General features: G+C 43.9%; 2 long non-coding RNA genes across 2 annotated transcripts in view; one reads left to right on the top strand and one right to left on the bottom strand.

Annotated features, from left to right (window-relative positions):
* The window catches only part of LOC122158692, a 99,761-nt gene that overhangs the window by 55,553 nt on the left and 23,131 nt on the right, over positions 1-21,077 (top strand). The gene's annotated exons all lie outside the window — the stretch shown is intronic.
* Positions 11,781-13,959, bottom strand: LOC122158694. The gene is made up of 2 exons (XR_006168296.1): positions 13,235-13,959; positions 11,781-12,348 (listed from the first exon to the last, which is right to left on the bottom strand). It is a non-coding gene; the product is annotated as an uncharacterized LOC122158694 (long non-coding RNA).

The raw sequence follows: 21,077 nt of genomic DNA on the forward strand, positions 1-21,077 counted from the left end.
CTGAAACCTGTGGTCCTTGAGGCTTGCTGGTTGAGTGAGGGGGAAAAAGCAGCTTCTTCGTTCTGCACTGGCTATAGCTCTGCTCAGCATCTGCTTTTATTTTCCCTCCACTTCTTTCCCCACGGTTTTTCGAAGTTGCTGGAAGAACTATTTCTTTGAGTTAGTTTCAGCCTCAGTCACTGTTTCATGATCTGAAGCTGGTACTCCAAGAATGTCCTTGTCCTGATGCACCAGTAGTAGTGCTGTTGGAGCCGAAGGGGACTGGTGTCTGTAAGCAGAGCATTCGGATCGTGACTGTGCTGGGGCCAAATACCAGAGCACTGATAGTTGCTCTGGAATAAGCCCTGATGTTGGAAGCCATGCAGAGCAAAGACACGTCAGCTGCTCCACACAAACTCTCAAGACTCGCATGCTGTTAGAGGAACGTGACCGTGTTGCTCCAGGACCCAGGCTGGATCTGTGCGTCCTTGCAGTGCTGTGGCCAAGCTAATAAAACCACCTAGAGATGCCAGGAGTTGGCTTTGCAAAGAATAGTATTGTTATTGATAGTTTTTCATTAACTAGGTTACCCCAGCTTCCTGTTATCTGGCATATTTGAGAGTTGACTATGTTGTATTATGTTGGAGTTCCTTACTTCTGCTTCATGGTCCAGAAGTTTGGCTGGCTTTTCTTCTGAGATAGCTCAAAGCTCTGTTTTCAGAATCACTTGTGATCCAGACATCGCCAGATTGTTTTATTAGACATATAATTATAAATATAATTGTAAACATCACCATGTTCCTTCACCAAAAGTAGGTGAGAATGAAAAATCCATTGTTCACTGCAGAGAATTTCATTTTTCTGTGCAGAATTTGCATCCAGCAGTAGAGTGACGATAGGCTGGGATGACCACATTTAGTGAAACTGCCTCCGACCAAGAGTTCTTGCTGTTAGGTAAATCAAAACATGTTATTCAGAGGGTGACTCATGGAAAACTAAGTAAAAAATTTTATAATCTGATCCTCTGGAAATGCTAAATGGCACATCACAATAAAATTGTCAGTCTCCTTACATAAATTGTTTATGTGCTGCTAATCCTCTTACAATGAAAAGAGCACTCAGTGGGTCTTTGGGGCAGGAAATAAGCAGAACTTTTCAGTTGTGTGTGCTGTCCTGACTTCTGTGATTGGGCTGAATATGAATGTTCTGCTTGATGTTTGATCTGAAGATCTTGCCTGAAGACAGGTGGAAGTTCCTACTGCAGGATACATCCCAAGTCTTCTCTCGTGGCTGCTGAATAGTCTGAAAATACACTATTTGCAGTGGAAGGGAATTGCATGACATGTATTTTGCTGACATTCCTTCTAGAGTGGAATCCTGTCCTTTCTTGCAGTGTGCTTTACCTCTGTTATGATCCTAATTGATCATCTTTTCTTCCCTACACTCGACTTTGGAGTCCTGAATCTTCCTCTTGAATACTTGCATGCTGGGTCCATGTTACCATTATGTGCTGTGGACAGCATTTGACACCAGAGGATTGGTAAAGAGTCCCGAGTGAGATGGCCAACCTGCTGGGAATCAAGTGGCTGGGCAGAGGAGGAAAGGCATAACCAAAGAGCTTAGACCTTTCTCTTTTCATGTGGACTAAGTGTTAAAGAGGTCTGGTTTTCAAAGCACTGGCAGCTTTGTAAGACATACAGCAGATTCATTGAGTTAACTTGCTAAAAATGACTGCAGTGCATGTTTAACTGTGTGGGCTGAAGAGTCTAAATTGAAGTTGGGTGAAAACAGATTTTGGGTTAACCGAAGTCTGCGCTGTATCTCTGAGGAGTACAGTGAGAGTGGTGTGGCTGCAAGGAAGTCTAGTCAAATTTTCCCTCGTACTTTAACGCTCAAATGTGGATAGTAAATAAAGAAGACACTGGTCTTCTTGGGTTGCCTTTCCTTGATTGGACATGCGTTATCTCATATCCTTATGAGTAAGGACATCCATATCCTTACTCCTTTTCAAAGAGGAAGTCAAGGGGAAATAAAAGATATCATTGACTGTGCCAGAGTGAATTTGCCTATCTACGAGCAAGCATAAATGGTATTGTGAAGTGGAATGAGTGGGGCTCAGGGAATTTCCAGATCCCAAGGTGAAAAGAACTTCAGACAAATTTGAAGCATTGCCACTGCAGATTGAAGTTGCTAGGTCCTTTTCTGCTGCCACCCAACAGTTTACTTTCTGGCAGCAGAGATGTTTATTTTTTATTTTTTTTCTTGAGACTCCGAAACATGAATAAACCTAATGTATTTAATAAAATGTGATTGTTTTCACTTTGGAATCATAGGATTTAGGTCAGAAGGGACCTTATGAGGTCTGTAGTTCAACCTCTTGCTGAGTAGACTTGACTGTCACTGGTCCATTTCTATAAACAAATTTTTGTAAGTAATTATGATTATTTAGTGGAAAAAGCCTCTGGCTGATGAAAGGCCTATTGACTTCATTAATGCAATGAAAAGTTTTCAGTCAAGCTTCTTGTTAAAAGTAGTAATTACTTTCTCAGGCGCAAGTGTGATTGTGGCAGAGGATAAAGGCGAAGAGCAGGCACCAGCAGTGAACTTGTACTTCAACCAATCATCCCTGTATGGATTTTCACCACTTGCCAAATGTGCCTTAGACTAAATTGTAAGTTATTTCATTACCACGCTGCGTTTCTGAGACGTGTCACAGCTCAGGAGGCAGCTCACTGAGGCTCGAGGGAGCCTGGTCGTGTAAGACTGCTGTGGTTTGAATGACCGCTTGAAGCATGACACGCGTTCTGCCTGTTTGCTTTCAACATGTGTGGGTATGATTAATGAACCTGGTTGGAAAATTTTATACTTCCACGTATTTTTTTTAATTGCTATTTTTTTCCATTTGAAAAAAATGAAGGAAAGTACCTAGGCTAGGCTGTATGCTTTCCTGTGGCTGGTGGTTGTAGAACAGGCTTGCTTTCTGTCACTGCCCTCTTCAGGACAGACCACAGCTCATCTTTCACATCTGTGTTACACCATTCTCTTCGTAACTTCTCTAGTTGCTTAGGCCGTGTCTTCCTTTGCAGTCCCCTTAACAAGGTTTCAGTCCACAGTGTTGCTGAGAGGCATGGTCCTATCTTCATCCTTACCCCCGGCTTGGACCCTCCCTGTGGACAGGATGCATGAAACCAAGGGTGAGGTAGCAGGAGAACACACCAGGTTGCCCTTCCAACAGTTTTGGATTCTGCTGTATGGGAATAGTCTTGCTGGAAACACTAGAGATCTCCTGATAGAATTGCACTAAGGTAAAGTGTTTTAGGTGTGTCGGTAGTTCACATGACATCAAAATGTGGTCCTCTGGTATGTTAGTTTGTAGGAATGTTTATTTTTGAAATTCCTTTAAGAACTGAAAGAACAACAATAAAATGAAAACTTGATAATTATGTTCTGATTTCCTGCATCTCTGTTTAGATGTAATGGACCGACTTCAGGAAGCGTGGATACTCCCAAGTATGGCCAAGTCTCATTTGGGCTCCCTTATTCCACGGAAGGTGATCTTGCAAGGTCCCTTCCATCTTGGTTTGTTCTGTAATGTTTGCTCAGTGTACTTCATACTTGAAAGGGAAATAAGGTGATGCAAATTATGAACTTGAGTGAGAAGTGGGAGTGCATTTCTCATGTAGCTAACGAAGTTCAGCAGGATGGGAGAGAAGAGTTCCTGGGTATCAGCTGAGGCCTTTGGAGGAATTTGTGATTGCATTTACTGAAGGAAGTAAATCTGTGACACGCTGTGGAAGTATCCAGCAGATTTGGATGAAGAAGAATGCAGATAATCCCTCTGAAAAGCAGGAAGTTGGGTTGTTAAAATCAGTCCTTGCTTGCTGCAAGTTCTCAGCACTGCTTGGCACTGCCACTTGGCCACGCAGCATCTTGGCACAAAAGCTGACCTTGACCAGGAAACGGTTTTCTCTGCAGCTCAATGTCAAGGAGAGGCAGCTTCGCTTCCCTTTGAAGGCACACCTGGAGAATATGGTTTTAAAATAGATTTTGCTTGAGCAAGTTTGTAAAAATCTGTCTGGGGGACAGCAAATGTTCTTCAGCTTTGCCATGAACGGCCTCTTCCTTTGAAGTTGTTGTAGCTTTGTTATATGATGTTTACGTTACTGGGACAAATATCTCCAACGCAAAGATTTACAAGGCAGCTTCTGTGTTAGAGAAAACGCAGGGGAGAGGAAAACAAAGTTTTATACAAAAATCTGAACCAGATTTACAAGATAAAAATATTTTTCCTGCATGATTTAGCCCTTTGTAGTATAGTGCATTTTTCAGTTTTAATGAAGTTCTTGTTCCTTTTGGTAGAGACTCAGTGTGTGAAGTAATTTCTCTTCTCCTTATGTCAACCTACCATTGCAGTGGAAAGAAAGGATGTCAGAAACTCTGGATTAGTATGACTTAGCTATGGGGTGAAATAGAAGTGAGGGGTGTAGCTGAGAGAGTGTAAAGTTTGATCTCACACTGACTGCAGTGGTAGCTGGTAAAAAATGGATTTCATTATAATGCACTCTGTGTTGGTTTCTGATGGACTTGTAGTAGATAACAAAAGTGTCTGAGGGATGAACTTGAGGGGTACCTGTCCTATGGTTGGAGATGGTCATGTTTCTAAGCGTGCAGGTATAATGGGGTAGCTGCAGAAATAGAGTGATAGCATTGTGTCATTACTAGCAAGGCATTTCAAATTAAAGGTGGACAGCCTTGCAGGTTTTCACTTCTTCCCTGTGCCAGTGGCTGTTGCCATTGTGCAGAGGTGGAATTGGGACACGTTTTGTAGGAAGCAGTTTCAGTCGGGTTGGCATTGCTGAGGGAGCCAGATAGAAAGCCAGTGCTCTAGTGATGTGCAGCCTGATGCTACCTTTGACATTCGTTTCATTATTTCAGTACACTGCTTATTTTCTGGGAGCATTAGTCTTTTTTTTTTTTTTTTTTTTTTGTTTTTTTTTGCGAAGGAAATACAGAGACTCAAGGCTTTAAGTGGGACTGAGAAGAACAGCAAAGCACAGAGAGATAGGGACTGGAAAGATGGGTTTAGCTGAACACTGTGTTGCTCTTAAAAGCATGAAAGTGCTTTCAGATACAGTGGGTGCCGATGAGTCTACCGAAGTACATGAGGATGCTGAAAGTCAAGTTCAGCTACTCGAAGCAGTTCTGACTCTCTGAAAAGGATATTTGCTGCGGATGAACTAAGTGAAAACTTCATTTCATCCTGCTTTTGTGCAGAAGGAAAGGAGACAGGACTGCAGCATGGGATATGTTAAGTGAGAGCTGCAGGTAGGTAGATAAACAGGGACAGGAACTGTAATTACCGACTGGTGTTTGGAAAGCACCCTAGTTCTCTGCAGGTCTCCTCGTGAAGCCGCATGATGCCAACCTACTGCAGAGGAGCCACGGTCTGGTGCCAGCGATTCATATCCATTTTGTGGAGTAGTGGAGATCTACAGTGATTAACTGTTAAGTGTTGTTATAATGATTCAGAGCTTCTGGCTCCTCTTTCCATACACGGATCATCAGACTGTCTTTCGTTGCCATCTTAAAATTATTGTCTGAATGACCTGAATGTCTTCGAAGTAGCTTGAATTTTTGTTCTGGCGTAGGCTTTACAAACAAAATCTTTCATCTGATACACTTGAAATTAATTTTGCTTTTTTTGATAGGATTCTCTTTACCCAAATTTACATGATTGAGCTTGCAGTCTGTTGGAGATGTTCTCTTTCGTGATAAATTTGCCTGACATCTCGTAGCATGTGTTGAGCAACGCATAGGTAGCTGCTTGCATGTCATGTGCTTCCCCAGGCAGATAAACAGTGAGGGGTTTTGTGGCTGTTGCTCAAGCAATACTTCAGAAAAGTTGCATCCTGCCCAGCTGTCACTTCTGTTGTTGTACTTTGCACTTGGTGACATCACTGGTGGCAGCTAAATGAAGTGTATTAATTGTTAGATGCTCTTTGACCAAGGATGTTGACTTTTCCCAGCAGCCAATCCTGCACAGCCAATCTAAGAGAAGAAAAACTGTATGTGCCATAATATGGTTACAAGCATGGGTGTGAATGGAGTTAGTCTGTTTACGTAGATGGGAGATAATAATTAAAGAGAACTGGAAGTGACGTGAATCACTTGCACATTTTCAAAGTCTCTCCTGCTGATGCAGAATCGGCTCTGAAGTTAAAAGTCCTCAGTTGAAAGTTCTTTGTGATCCCGTAAGGTCAGTATTGGCACGGGGAACGGTGCTGTTATATAGGATTGCCTCTGCAAGGTGAGGATCCAGATGCATTATAAACAGTAAGGGATCAGGAGGTGTGAAGTGCTCTCAGCAGAGGTTCAGGCAGATTTCAGCGGGGCATAGTCCATGCCAGTGCACAAACGCTGCCCTCAGGATGCGCTCCTGGCACTCACGTGTTAAGTGTTCACATTAATTCTGCAGAAATTATCCCTCCTGGTTCCTTCAGAAGGCTGTTTGTGTGCACGTGGTTGTCAGCTGGGGAGGAAGGAGGTAGGCTTTGCTGTGAAGTTAAGGAGGCTCTTGCTGCTAACCTTTCAAATACAGAGAGCAAGGCTGCGTGGCAGGGGAGTTTCCAGAGAAGTTATTTCAAGTGAGGCAGCACTGCAGGGACAAGGGCAGTGTCATGAGCCTAAACTCTGTGCTGTAATAGTCACATCCTCCTTAATGTCCTTGGGGTCCTTCCTCCCCGCAGTCAGCTTTTCTGTACAGAAGGAACTCAGCACTCGATGCTGTGCTGTAGAGAAACCTCTTCAGCAGTGCCCATTTCGTCTTGCTCCTAAGACCTCCTTCCATGACCATCTCCTCTCCAGAAATTGAAGTTTGTGGTAGCACACACGGTCTGGATGGCATCTGAGGTAAGCAGGAAATGTTGTCCAGAGCTGGTAGTGCACTATGAACATCATGTCCTTAGCCACGAGGTTATTCTTCCTTCCTTATAAGCAAACATCCTTTTATTAAAGTAGGAGAACATTGCATGATGAAATCTACTTTCTGCTCTTTATCTGGCTGTGTTTACTTTCCAATTAATCCCAGTAAGAGTGAAAATAGATCAATCGCTTCCTTTGCGTGTCGGCCTGAATTCTTCATCAGTTCTCATACCCAAGGCAACTGCTGCAGAGCTTCATTTGCAAATTTGAGCAGGGTAGTTGTTAAATGAAAACTGTAAGAAACCACACTTGTATTTTTCCACTTAGAGGAGATGGAGAAAAATCTGCGCAGTAAGTCATTATCAAAAAGCTCTGATTTTTCAAGGTACCTCTTACGGTAGCTTAAAACAGAACTTGAAAATTGATTCCTTTGTTACTCGTGTGGCAGGTCTGTGAAGTTCCCAGCTTCATTTAATAAGGGAGAGCACCCTAAGGTAGCTGTGTGGAGTAGGGCAGATGAATCATGTTCTGGAAGTGTTTCTTTTCACTGGCCTTTAGGGAGGTCCCTGTGGCTAACCCGGACACAAAGTGAGATTAATACCAGTTTTCAAGTCTGCTTCTCTCTTCCTCTTGGAACACAGCATATTGGGCTGTTTCACTGGCTTAGACAAAATGTGAAACAGATTTTCAAGGATTGCAATCTTAATTTATAAATACCTGCCATTTTATCTACTGCCAAGTTTTTTGCGGTGAGGTTGGTAATTATGCTGAGAAATGAGCCCACCCATCAAAGCACTTGCTGTTCTCATTTCAAAGCCGTCAAAACATGGTGGGTGCATACTGGGAAGAGATTTGGTGCTGTTCAGTGGAAACCTGCATTTTGGGACAGCCGTTGCTTTCAGTGGCTTTGAAAATGGAGCTCAAATTGCTGTAGTCTCCCAAAACTGTTGGCTTACAAACATTACTGTCTCCTCATAGGAATGGGAGCTGCACCCATAATGCAGGCCCAGGGGGAATGGTGAGGTCAAGCTGCCAGCTATTGCATCATGATGTTTGACATAGTTTTGTGGATCGCTTGTATGTCTAAAACAGGCCTTGCTGGGCTGTTACTGCAGGAGATTACTGGTGCATGCGGCTGTGTTGGCAGAGTCTGCAAACATGAAAGCAGAAGTGCTTGTGGGGAGAAGTTTGCCTAGGATGCATGAATATGTAAATACACAAATAGTACCAAACTGATGGATGAGGGAAGAGCAGAACTCCTAGATGGAAAGAAGGGATGGCTGGTGCTCCATCAGCTGTCCTGTGCTGCCTCATGGGCACGTGGTGGCTCTTATCTAATACTGATGGTAATGAGGGCAGTTCGGTGCACATCAGCTGTGTAATCTGGGGCATCCTTCCAGAGCTAAATCCTACATAGAGAAGGAAGACAAAGTGGATTTTTAATTTTGCCACAGCACTAAGGGTGAGCTGTTGTTTATTGGATGGGATGAGGCGATGCTGCTTCCTCCATCTGGACAAGAAGTATTCTTTGCCCTTGGGGTTTACCAGCAAATTTTCTTTCCTGCTCAAATTTAAATTGACTTTTTTTTTCCCCTTGCCGTTATTGCCAGTTCCAAGGACTGAGTGAAGTGTTGAAGCGGTAATAGTGAATTTTTAATCCTCTTTTTATTGAAATTGCATGGGGCATGTGGGGTGCAATGCCATGACAAGTACGGTCTCTGTGTGCCCACAATCGTTACAGTGGTGCTGAACTAACTTGTTCTTTTTCGAGGGAATGTTGGTTGTGGCAGATACATGCTTGTGCTCATGCACTTCTAAAGTGGGCTGAGTGAAATTAAACTGGCAGCAAGAACAAGCAAGAAGCCTAAAGGATGCTGCCAAATGCTGGCATCCATGTCAAGGCTGGTACCAGGGCACAGCTGGGCACACACCAAAGCATATCCAGCACAGGAGATGACTTGCCCATGAAGCTGACTCAGCGGGTCGTGGGCTGCTGTGTGTTTGCTTATCTGATATGGAGCGCTTAGGTCCACGCCATGGGATGCAGAGTGCTTGGTTTTCTGGAGAAGCTGGGTCTTGCAGAGGGAAGGTGTAACTCTGTGGCATGGGTAAATCTTCTTCTGTTAGATTGTGCTCTGTAAGCTCTCTGTCCCATCAGTTTATGCTTTTGGTGATGTGTTGGAGAGGTTGTGAACTCTTTTTGTGTCCTTTTGAGTGCTTAGGGATCTCTCAGTCTGCTCCGTCTTTCTGAGATAGTAGGAATACTTGCATTTCATTAATATTAGCTACTTGGATTTTCAGGCAGGAGAACTACTGGTTATTTTGGAAGTCTTAAAGTATGCACGTGTCATAATAAATACATTCTTGTGATAGCCAGCATGTTGTGTATGTTGATTCCTTCTAATTGCGGCTCTGCACGGAGTCCCAGCTCACGGTGTGAGCCCTGCAGGGCAGGAGAACAGCAGAGAACCAAGGCATCGTGTCTTAGAAGGTTGAACTCTGACCCTCCTTTCCCATCTTCCCTCTCCAAACCCACAAATGCATTCTCCCAAGACATGAAGTGGTTTCTTAAGACTGTTTCAGGGATCAGAGGTCACGGTGTTGGAGCTCAGGGCTCCTGCAGTCCTGCTCTCAGCTTACTGGTGTGCATTGCCCTCTCGTGCACCTTTTTACATGTAGTTACCCACCTATCTTGCTGCTTCAACTGCTGTGGTATCATTTTACCTGTACTTTTCCATCCAGAGCAAGAATAGCAGGATAAGCATGGTGATGCAGAGTGAAGTCTACTGTCATTTTACAGATGCCAGGAGCCTCAAACGTGCCATCTAGTGGTATAAATGCAACACTTCAAATAAAGGGCGCTCCACAAATTCGCCCCTCTTGTATTCATTACTTCTGAAAAATTCATTTCTTCTGGACAGAGTTGAACACTTATAGTCCTTGCAACCCATCAGTATTTGGAGTGTGTGGAACTGAGCTCTTTGAGGACTTCTTAATCAGAAGGAGCAAGGAATTTTGTAGTCTTATTATATAAAAAGTACTTGTACACTCAGGAAGTCTGTACCTTCATACCAAGAAAACTTTATGCTGGTGTTGCCTTCCCATTGAGGAACCGAGCATATAAATAAATCTTAGGGTTGAAATACCTTTGTGAGGGTAGAGGGGAGCAAGGATGGAGAAGGGAGGTAACAACAATGATGTGATGAATCATTGCATGGTTACAGAACACCAACAGAGCTCTGTTGTGAGAAGCCTTGCCATTGTAGATCAATGCTAGGGCATTCTGCACTGCAGCTTGAACCTGAACTACTTTCTCTGTGCTAAAGGAGGCTGTGCCAAATTGTAGAAGACTCAGAGATCACTCTGAAAACCTACTTCATCAGTGAAAATAGTCCTTACAGTGAAGAGTGTTAAAAGGCAGTAGGTTTACACCATGATTTGGCACGTGTGTGCAGGGAATTATGGTCTGAATTAATCTGTCCGGAGTGTTTGTCTTTGCAGTTATCTTCAACTTGAGCCCTGGCACGGAATTGAAGTTTTGCAGGTTGAAATTTGTGTGCTTGCTGTTCCTAGGATTTTTACCTAGAGGTCATTGTGTCCTTTATTACGGCAAGCACACTGTTTGCAGTGAGTTATATGATCCATCTGTTGTAGCTACCAGAGTAAATCAGGAGAGTAATTCTCTGCTTCTCTTCATACTCCTCAAGTTGTCGTTTTGGAAGTTGCAGTATTGGAATGGAGCCTCTCCTGTCAGCTCCTGCAGCTCATTTGTGCACAGTGCTTGCGTGAAAGCGTGTGAGACCAAATGTGAAAAAAGATTTCCAACACTGGAACTGCGAACTGAAGATAATCTGAAAGATGCTTGTAGAAAGAATTAGAGAAGTTAAACGTGTAAAAATAACAAGCGAGCCAAGTGGGAAGAAAACCAAATTAAGTGCCAGTATTAAGTGCTGGAAGTGCATCTGTCCTAACTTGAGGTCTGCTTAGGTACCTTGGATAAAATGCAGGAAGAGGATTAAAAGAAACCAAAGCTGGAGTTGAGCAGCATCTCTTTGGCAATCTCTTCCAAAGAAGATTGGAGTGCTGCTCAGTGGCGAACGCCACTGAGAAAGATGAGGCTGGGCTCTGCCTCCTTAGTCATCTCGACACCTGAGTGCTTGGGCCAGTCTGTTCCCAGTGCACACATGCTGTCAGCAGTGTTTCTGGCCTTAAATTCACAGCCTGCACATCTCAGGAACCCACGGGAACAGGCCCTTAAACAGGATGAAGTTCAGTTTGCATCTGGTTTAGTCCTTGCGCTGCTGCAGCATCGTGGTACAAAATGGGATGTAGCTAAAGAGAGAAACCCCGGTGCTACCCAGGAAGTTCTGTGGAAAGTGCCTGTTTTCATCATGTGAGACTGATTTGTTGATAGTGCAGTGGGTACTTTGGCCGTGTTGGCTGTGTCACTGTGTACACCAACTGCATCCGCTCCAGGGAGCAGTGCTTTCCTCCCAGCCCCCAAGCAGCAGAACTGTTTTCCTGAAGCAAACTCCCTCGTGTTCTCTGTGTCTTACTAAAACCATTATAAAACATCATTCACAAGCTTCCATTTTTGTTTGCAGGCTAAGTACCTGCAGGCATGTACTCTTGTTGCTCCTTCCTGAAGGAAGAGGGCATTGAGCTCCTGAGTATGATGGGGGCAGCTGGGGCTGTGATTGAGACAAGTGCATCGTTGGGCTGACCAAGTCAGGTCTGCTGCTAGAGGGGGTGAGTTAGGAGGAAGGAAACAATGTCTGGGAAAAAAACGTGACCTTGCCAACAAAAAGAAAACACCCAGCAATAAAATGAAAGCAAAGATACAAAAAAACCAAAACAAAATACCACCTGAGTTGGGGAAGTTTACGTCACACACTTGAAAATTGTTTTCTTTATTTTTGTTTTTGACCAAAGTTAAATCAGACTTATGCAAATCATAAAGATATACTCTTCCTGCCTCTTCATGTTTGTTTTTATTAAGAAGTGTGGTGTTTTTAAATCAAAAAAGCAGGTGCTTCTTAGCTATCATCATTCTTTTGACTGAGAACAGTTAGCTTTTATGGCAGGACTTATTTGGCTATACTAATGGGATGTAGCATTTGACTGCAAGGCAGGTCTCTTATTAATAATATTTAATATGTAGTAGTACAATTCCATTGCTATACTAGCTTGATTTTATATGAAATAATTTTCTGCTTCCTTGAAGGCCTTACATAAGCATTAGCTGGCTACCAATCCATCATGTTCGATTGCAGTAAAGGAGCCGACTGTGAATGGGCTCATAGAAATAGTTGTAATAAAAAACAAAAAAATGTTGATATATAGAAACTTGCTGAAGAACTTTCCTATGAACTGGTAGGTTTAGTGTATGCTGTGAAGTCTGCTTCAGCCAGTCGTGAGTGGATGTGTTGTTGTAGGTCGAGGCGAGGTCTGAAAGAGAAGAACATCTCTGAAATCATTGCATTCAGAAGGAGCTGAGAATCCAGTGACTCTCTGCTTCTGCTGTAACAAGGACATTTGATAAAAAGCCTTGGAATCCTTCAGCATCCCACGCATGCAAATACAGGTGCCATGCATGTTATATTTGGATTTCAGCATTGTTTCAGATCCGTTTCAAGTCTGTCAGCAGCAGCCTTGTGTGGTCTGATCCCTTGCTTTCATTGCCTATGCCCAATTCTAGGTGAGGTGTGACAGCCCCTCTTCCTGGCAGTCCCTGCTGAGCACCGAGCTTGGGAACAATGGGAATACGATGGGAAGATGGGCTCCAGGAGGTCTGTGCTTCCTAAGCGGGCAAGAGCTTGCTTACTGTGGCCAGAGCTCATGGATGGGGCTCATGTTTTGAACAAGTATGTGTAATTGTGACCAGCAGCACAGGGGCTGTGTTGCCTGATCTTTGTTGCCAGCTTGCATCCAGCATCATTTGTCGTGTGCTCCCATAGAGTTTGAGCTAGGTGTGGGACAAAACACGGGAAGGTTCGTGCCTTTGTGGTGGATTTGTAAGGATGATTTGTCATTCAGTGCCTCCCCTCCTTCCTAATGAGCTGAATTGTTAAAATATGTTAATGTCAGTAGACGTGCAAGAAGGGGTGAAGCGATATAGTGACGTGTTGAATAATTAGATCATCTCCCGCGCAGGGAAGAACTCAAATATGAAACAGGAACAAGAAGTGCCTCTCGCCCTCCCTCTAGAGGCACCAGGTCTGGCTCCTTCAGCATGCAGAAGCAGGTTAGACAATTAAATCTTTAGTATGAATTTCCTTTTATCAAATTCCTGAAGATTCGAAGCGCGATGTGCTCTAATTGCTTTTTTGCTCACCTGTTTGTTTTGTTTTGTTTTTTGCAAAGTTGGAGTCTTGTTTTGGACGGCTGAATTTGTGAGCGCTGTATTTGTGATGGAACGACACAAAAGCGAGCGTTTCTGGCCTGAATTTGTAAATACTGTCCTGCTTAACCAGGGTTCCTTGCTGAAATCGTAGTGAGTTTTATGCTGAGCAGGAATTGCGTGAAGGGAATTTCATAAAGGCACAGGACGTTGCAGATGCCTTCCTGTAGCGTTTCGTTCTGGCAAAGCAATGCTTTGCATTTCTTAAAAAGTGTATTTCCTTGAGATAGGAGCTGCTTACTAACCTCAGGGATGTAGCGTGGTGGGAGCTGCTCCTGTGCGGTCTGTCAGTGCTGTGGCCCCGCTGCCACGAGCAGGCATACTCATTTGTGAGGTTTCCTTGTTTGATAAACATAACACTTGGCTTTTGTTCTCTTACTTAATCATTTCCTTCGAAGAGTTAACTTCCTAAGCAGCCACAGATTAGTTCTCTCAGTTGTTTCAATTATTTTTCTTGTCACGCACAGTGCAGGTCCAGTGTTTGTGAAATGTCTTCTTTTATTTTGTTCCCCCTTCCATTGCTGCCTCAACGACGCTGGCACTGCAGGCTGAGCTGTAAGGCTTGCTGGCGCCTATTCATTATTACCAAGTTTCACCTCTTTGAATATCAGTGCTTCAGAACCAAGTACTTTTCCTTGAGGGTGATGTGAGCGCTCCGGTATTTTGTATTTCTGCACTTTAGCACTGGGCTTCCACGTGCTCACCGCTAAGCAATTTCCTTTTGTACTGCTGACAGGTGACTCAAAGCAGGAGGAGCAGATGTCTGCGGCGTCCGCTGGTGACTGCAGCCTTAGGAGATGAGTTTTGGAATCCCCATCAAAGTCAGGATTAGGCTCAGGATCCTCCAGCAGCGCCGAGCCCCGCTGGGGGAGTGCAGAGGAAGAGGAAACCATTCACAGCGACTCATCGTGTGGTTGGGTGATTCAGGGGTCTGCTGCTGACAGTCACTGAGGCACGTGGCTCGCTGCACCGTCTTTGTCTGCTGTGCAGGATGCAAACGGTCTCCGAACATTAATTCTGCCCTTTTGATTTTTGTCCGGTGAATTATTTCCAGAAAGGAGTTACTGTGTTTTCTGGAATGAGTGTTGTGAAATTCTTTTCTTTACAGTGGGCGAGTTTTCAGCTGGTGATTTATCAACCAAGTATTTTATGGGATCGCAGTTTAAGGCTCTTCTATAAAAAAAAAAATACCCGGTGTGATAGGGAAAGTAAAAGTGTCTTGGTTCCCAAATGATGGAGGAATAACCGAAAGAGCGAGTTCTTGGAATAGTAGCTCCATTGGCACTCGTTGGTGATTTCCTGCGCGTTTGCTGAAAGAAGCACTTGGTGATGTGAGTAGGTGGTACTAAAGGGTTATTACGAAACCAATTTCAACCAGACATTTGAGTCATGGATTGGGAAGAAGGAGAGCAGCTTCCGAGCTTTCTCTTTGTTCGAGCTGAGCGCATGAGAGGCACGGGCAGGATATTCTGTGTTGGTGTGGAGAAGGATGGAGCGGGAGCAGGTCTGGCATTCGGTGATGCTCCCTTCCTCGTGCCACCGTGTGCTGCCATGGGCAGTGAGGATGTGGGCTGCAGGAGCTGGTGGCAGCACGCAAGGTGCACGCGGAGCACTTCCCTGCCTGTGGCTCGATTTGAAAACGTAAGTAATTGCTCGTGGCTTCTCCCAGACGTGAGAGACAAAATGGAGCTGTGTCAGGATGAACGTCTGCGCCAGGGCAAGCTGGTTTGTTGGAGCTTGGTTCTGTTCTGTGAGCAGCTGAGCTGCCACTGGCAGCAGACAGTTGGCTTCTCCATCAGGGAGAAAAAAACAGGGGGTGTTTAAGGGAATTGGTTTGGCTCCTAAACCGAAGGAATTGTTGACCTACTGACTCAGTTATGAAGAATCAGGGAAACGGTCTTATTGTGGTTTCTTTTGTTGGTAGCAGATTCAGAAGACATCTGTGAGCATACGGGTAGGACTAGCACAGGAGAGGTGCTTCTGGTACCTGCTGCATGCTGCATGGATTTTGTGCCAGGAAGGAGCTGAGGTGCTGACTGCTCAGCAACACCTAAGCTTGATTTCTGATGCTTTTCCTGATAATGCAGTGGTAAGTTTATATACTTTTCATTTTTAGTGCTCAGATGGTATCTTACTAAATGTAATGGAAAGAAAGCTCTTCCCAGCTCTGTGAGCATGGCAAGGTATGTTGGTTTTTTTCACGGGAGCAGCTTTCACAGAAAATCCTAGCTGATCTGCTGGAGTGCAGGAATCTGTAAATAAAGGGGCAAGCTTAGGCCATTGGGTTGACAAAATACAATCTGAAATTGCTTTTCCCTCCCAGCTTCCACCTACAAAGCTGTGCTGTGTTGGTGCTGAGCAGAGAGATGGGCCAGCCCTCCATGCCCTAGCTTTGGGATCGCAGCATCCCCGAGCCCCTGCTGCTCCGCTGCTTTCCTGTTGTCTTTGCTGAACAAACAAAGCTTCGGTTTATTTTGAGTTTAGTATGAAAATCAGATGTGTGTTACCATGCAGTAAAGCCAGTGGTACTTTTCCTGAAATATTCCTAGAATAGAAATAATGATATTTTAAGTGGCTTTGTAAATCTTCTGTAAAAAGGCTATCAATTAGTGGTTTCTAAAAAAAAAAAAAAAAAAAAAAACAACTAAACAAAAAAATGATTAATGTACTGTTGGCTAGAGGGAATCACGTTGGCTGCTGGAGCTGTGGCTGGAAGTTGTGCTCCCTGGATCTGTTTGTGACTCTACCACTGCTTTGGGGGTGTTTTGTTTGGAGGAGGGTCTTCTGGAGCAAGTCGTGATTTATTCCTTAGTTACCCCGTCAATAAAATGAGGATAGCGATGTTTAACTTACCTTCAGTGCTTCATCAGCATTATCACTGTGCTTTCCTTCAAAAGAGGAAGCTGTTTTTCTGGTATGTGACACCGTAGCTCTTTGCTTTCCAGAAAATTGTTCTGCATGCATAGATGATAAGAAGATAGGGAAAGCAGAATAGTGCTTATTTAATTAATCTCGCTGGGTGCCGCGTCTCCTCCAGACAGCAGTCGCAGTCAGTGTTGATGCTGTGTGCTCACAGTCCAACGCCAGGATTGCAGAGTGGTGGCTTTCCTGTCCTGGGTGGGTGACATGAGGACGTCTCGCCATTCCCAACCTACGGAGGTGTGAGTTGTAGGACGGCGCTCGGGAAATATTCTGCCCTCTTTTTTGCAGTGGCAGCATGCACAGCGTCTCCCTGCAGAGCTGGGAACAAACCCAGCGGTTAAATAAAAAGGAAAAAAAAAAAAACAACAAAAAACGACAGAAGGGCAGGTTTGGCATTGTGCTGGATTTCCTTTCCTTAAGCGCTTCCTTTGGACCACGGGAGAGGAGCTTACGTGCGTGGCGAGTTTCTAGTGAGCAGTTGTACTGAACGGAGTGGGAGGCAGGGTCAGGGAAGAGTCACTTGGTTGTTATGTGGGTGTGAAAAGCCCGTGAAAGGGAAAGGCGGGGGAAAATATTTCACTTGAATTAAAACAAATAAGAGGGAATGTTACGTGAATTAAATATTTGAAGGTAGTTTTCTGCCAAGTGTTTTTGTGAATTAATGCGTATCTTCTGGAAAGCGTTTGTTCAGCAATAAGCTTATCAAAGTGCTCTCGGGAGGGACTGTATATTAAAAGAAAAAAAAAAGAAATCCCTGTTTTCTTATCACTTCAGATAGAGAGAAAGGAAGTTGTGGATGTTTATAGCCCTTGAACTGTTAATTGTTAAACGTAAATTGAAGCAGCAGATCAAATTTCCTCTGGTTCATGTTGGAGCGGTTTCATTTACTAAGAAATTACAGGCAGGACCCTTTTAAGGAGAAGCAATTTTAGATTCTCAGGTGGTTGTTGTGTAGCCACCTGTACGACAGGAGGACTGCTGCTCTCTGAAACCCTCTGCTTTTGGGGAGCAGGCCCTTACTGTCTGCTCACTGCTGAGGATGGTGCACACCCAAAATTAATGGGAAATACGATCTTGTATTCCGAATGCTGCTGATTTTGTTTTGCTTGTTTTTGCACGTGTGTTTGCATGATCTCTATTTCCTTCTTGTTAAAATGTCACTAAATTGAAGAGGTAGAATTTAAAATAAGTGGTGCAGAGATTGCTTTATTTTTCTCCCACGCTTTCTGTGGTTATATTGACTGAAAAAATGCAGTACACAGAGGTTGGTTTAGCAGCGCTTCTTCTGAAGCAGAAAACTGCTTATTACATTAGTAAGTGGAAGACCTGATGCTGCAGGAAACCCTTTATCGTAAGCCATGTCTTTCAAGCCTTAAATTGCATGTAAGGGAACACTGAAACAAGCTGAAATCGGATACACATAGTATGGGTTCTTTTGCTGTAGTATGATTTCTTTCACTAAAGCACCCCAGTGCTTGACATTTTAGGTGCATGCAGTCTCTTGATAGCATTCGTTTGTGCTGACTTCTGAGGAATTCCCACCTGAAAGTTTGCAGGCAAGGTATAGAGGCATGGTTGGCTTTGCTATTTTGACTGTATTGTGGTTTCCTAAGTTTTTCATGGCCTGCAGCAATCCAAACGCAGAGTTTGTGGCTGAAGTTTGCCTCCAGGATGGTGAGCTCAAAATTAGGGCTGGCAGAGGAGAGCACTTCCTCTGGTATTGTTCTGCTAGAATCGTGATCCAACATTCAAACAAAAATAATCCATCAAGCCAAATAAAAATGTATGCATACCAGCAGCGCAAGGCATGAATGGAAGCCATTTGCATCCACGCAGTTTCAGAACAGACCTGTGCAGCAATCACTGCTCTGCTTGCTTTTTGGCCTCTTTTACACATCTCTTGGTAACCTGGCCTGCTCTTGGCACATTGCAGCGGTAGGCTTTTTGCCCTTCTGATCAAAATTTGGGCACCACAGTTGTATCTTTAAGGACCTAAGCGGCTATTGTAACTTCTCATATGACCTGTTATAACAGGTCCTGTATATACAGTTCTGTTGCCAAAACATGAGGTTGGCAGAAGTGAGTCATAACTGCGAAGATCTCAGCTTTGCTCTTTGATTTAGTTTTATCCACCAAAAATTAAAATATTTCCAAGAATACAGGTAGGTATGTGCTGTTCTCCTGTTAGGGCAGAGCTCTCACTTGGCTCTTCAGTGTATTTGCATAGCTCATAGGTTATATCTTTCCAAGCTTTAATATAAAAGGAGCTGTGTGTACATTTTTATCTAATCTTCAGTGCATTAGGCATGAGCATTTCCTGCAGAAGGGATCACGGCATAGAGTTCTGCCCCTTCTCCTGGGAGTCTCAGTCTCGTGGAGTGATATTTGCCCTGCAGTGCTTTCTCTTTATGGCTTTGTGAATTCTGAATTCCTCCCTGTGCTGGCACAGCTCCAGTGGGAGGACAGAGGGTGGCCTCAGCCCAAGCTCTGCCTGAAGTCTGCTCTGTAGGAAGTGGGATCTGCAGAGGGAATAGTGCCCAGCTTTCCAGGTGAGGCCTCACCTTTGGATTATTTTTCCAAGGCAACAATATTATCTTTTTTTGTACAGGTTTCTAGATGACCATGACGAGGACAGCTGCATGCCCTGCAGTCAGTGTTGCCTTGTGACCTGAGGGTATAGAACATGTTGAACAGCTGTGCAGACTCATGTCAGATTTAAGGGCTGGCTTCTTCCGTGGTCAGTGCTGGTGACCGTGTGGCTTTGACTGAGCTGGATCAATTGCTTATCTCACTGAAAATCAGATTTTTCTTTCCTTTTTGGGGGGAAGATAAGGTTTTGACTGTCCAAGCTGATGTAATTCAATGCATAGCTGCATGGCTGCTCATGCGGAAGTAGCAGCAACTCGTGGTCAGAAGCACAGGAGAAGGTGGAATTGTCCCTTCCATGACACCTGCATTAAGTGGAGTTTGGCATGATCAGGAAACCCTACCTCCCACGTTGACCTCAAGCAAGAGCTAAGCACTGACCTTGTCAGTTACAGGTGCTTAGGGAGCCTTGATCTCCAAATCAAGCAGGTATTGATATTTGGTATTCCTTGTTTTCTGTTGACATCTGCATTTTAGATGTCTGCATTTCACTTGAGCATCACTGCACACAGAGTGTTTAATTTACTTTTTTTCCATATCAGTGATGGTAGTAGTCCTTTCCATTTTCTCTTCAGAGTCTTAAGTGCTTGAGTGCAATTCTGTGATTCTGTGAGAGGGGGGTTGGTGCAACTCTTGTATGGTGGGATCCATCCAATACTAAAATTTTTAGTCATTAATGTAAATAAGTAGTATAGAAATAGTATTTATAAACATCCTGCGACTCATAGAATCTGCAGACTCACAATGTTTTTTTTCCAGAAGTGTCACAAATTCTTCTTGGAGCTCGTGCTCCTCACAAAATTTGCCCTTGGCTATAATCTCACAAATAATGCCACATCCTAATTAGAGTCAAGGTAGAATTTATTTTGGTCAGGAAAAAAAAAAAACACAAAACAAAACACCAAACCAGTTCCTCCAAAGAAGCTTTCAGGACAGAGGTGTTTCAGGGGGTATGTATAAGGGAGGTGATCCTGCCCCTCTGCTCTGCACTGATGAGCCCTCGCCTGCAGTATTGCATCCAGATGTGCAGTCCTCAGTACAGGAGAGATGTGGACCTGTTGGAGTGCATTCAGAGGAGGGACACCAGAATGATCCAAGGGATGGAACTCCTCTTCCATGAGGACAGGCTGAGGGAGCTGAGGCTGAGCGGCCTGGAGAAGAGAAGGCTGTGAGGTGACCTGATAGCAGCCTGTGTCAGTATCTGAAGGGGAGCTGCAGGAAAGAAGGAGACGGGCTCTTCAGCAGGGATTGTAGTGATAGAACAAAGGGGAATGGCTTCAGGGTCGAGAGAGGATTCAGGTTGGATATAAGAAAAAATCTCCTACATTCAGGGTGGTGAGGCACAGGAACAGGTTGCCCAGTTAAGTGGTTGTTACCCCATCCCAGGACACTTCGAAAGCGAGGCTGGATCAGGCCCTAGGCAAACAGATTTGACTGTGCATGTCTCTGTTCGTTGCAGGGGAGTTGGACTAGATGACCTTTAAAGTCCCTTCCAATGCAAAGGATTTATGATCCTAGCAGACACACAGTCAGTTAGTTATTCATGTTGTAAAGAATCATCTCTTCATATGCCTTTTTTCCTTCTCTTCTGTTTTGGAGTTTATTTGTTTCTTCTGTATTTTTCTAGTAATCTTTATTCTGAGTTTTTGTATTGTTACAATCTAGTTTTCTTACGCATTAAGCACAAAAGTTGTGCTCATGCTGTATAGGTTTCTGAGCTTTCTGTGTGTATGTTCACCTTATAAGTTGAAAGCAGCGAAGCACATGATCTGAGAAGCAATCTGGTATTTTGAGCACAAAAGTCAAGGGAGTATAATTCAAAATGCCCTTTGGAATAGATCAAGTCATGCTAATGCTTCATTGCATGTATGAGTAAAATTATTTGCATGCGTAAATGTTGACAAAGTTGAACTCGTTATCATCAAATCTGCTGTCAAAAGTTGACCCTGAACATTTTGCAAGAAAGATGATGATTGTCTCTTTAATTACTAAATTCTGTTTTGCCTATTTAGGAGAGCTGTACATATCTCTAATTACTGCCATTCGCATCGGGCTCTCTGATGGCAGTGTAACTCTCAACGCTGAATGAACGTGGTGTGATATAACAGCAGTATGCAGATGCGAGGGCATCCTTTCAATTGAAGACTTTGAATACTAGATTATTATCAGATGATTGAGCTGGTACTGAAGTTGGCCAGCCATCTGCTAA

The sequence above is a fragment of the Centrocercus urophasianus genome, unplaced genomic scaffold (genome assembly GCF_019232065.1).
Source record: "Centrocercus urophasianus isolate 14NV4802_14NV808 unplaced genomic scaffold, USGS_Curo_1.0 seq_15, whole genome shotgun sequence".
Taxonomy (NCBI): Eukaryota; Metazoa; Chordata; class Aves; order Galliformes; family Phasianidae; genus Centrocercus; species Centrocercus urophasianus.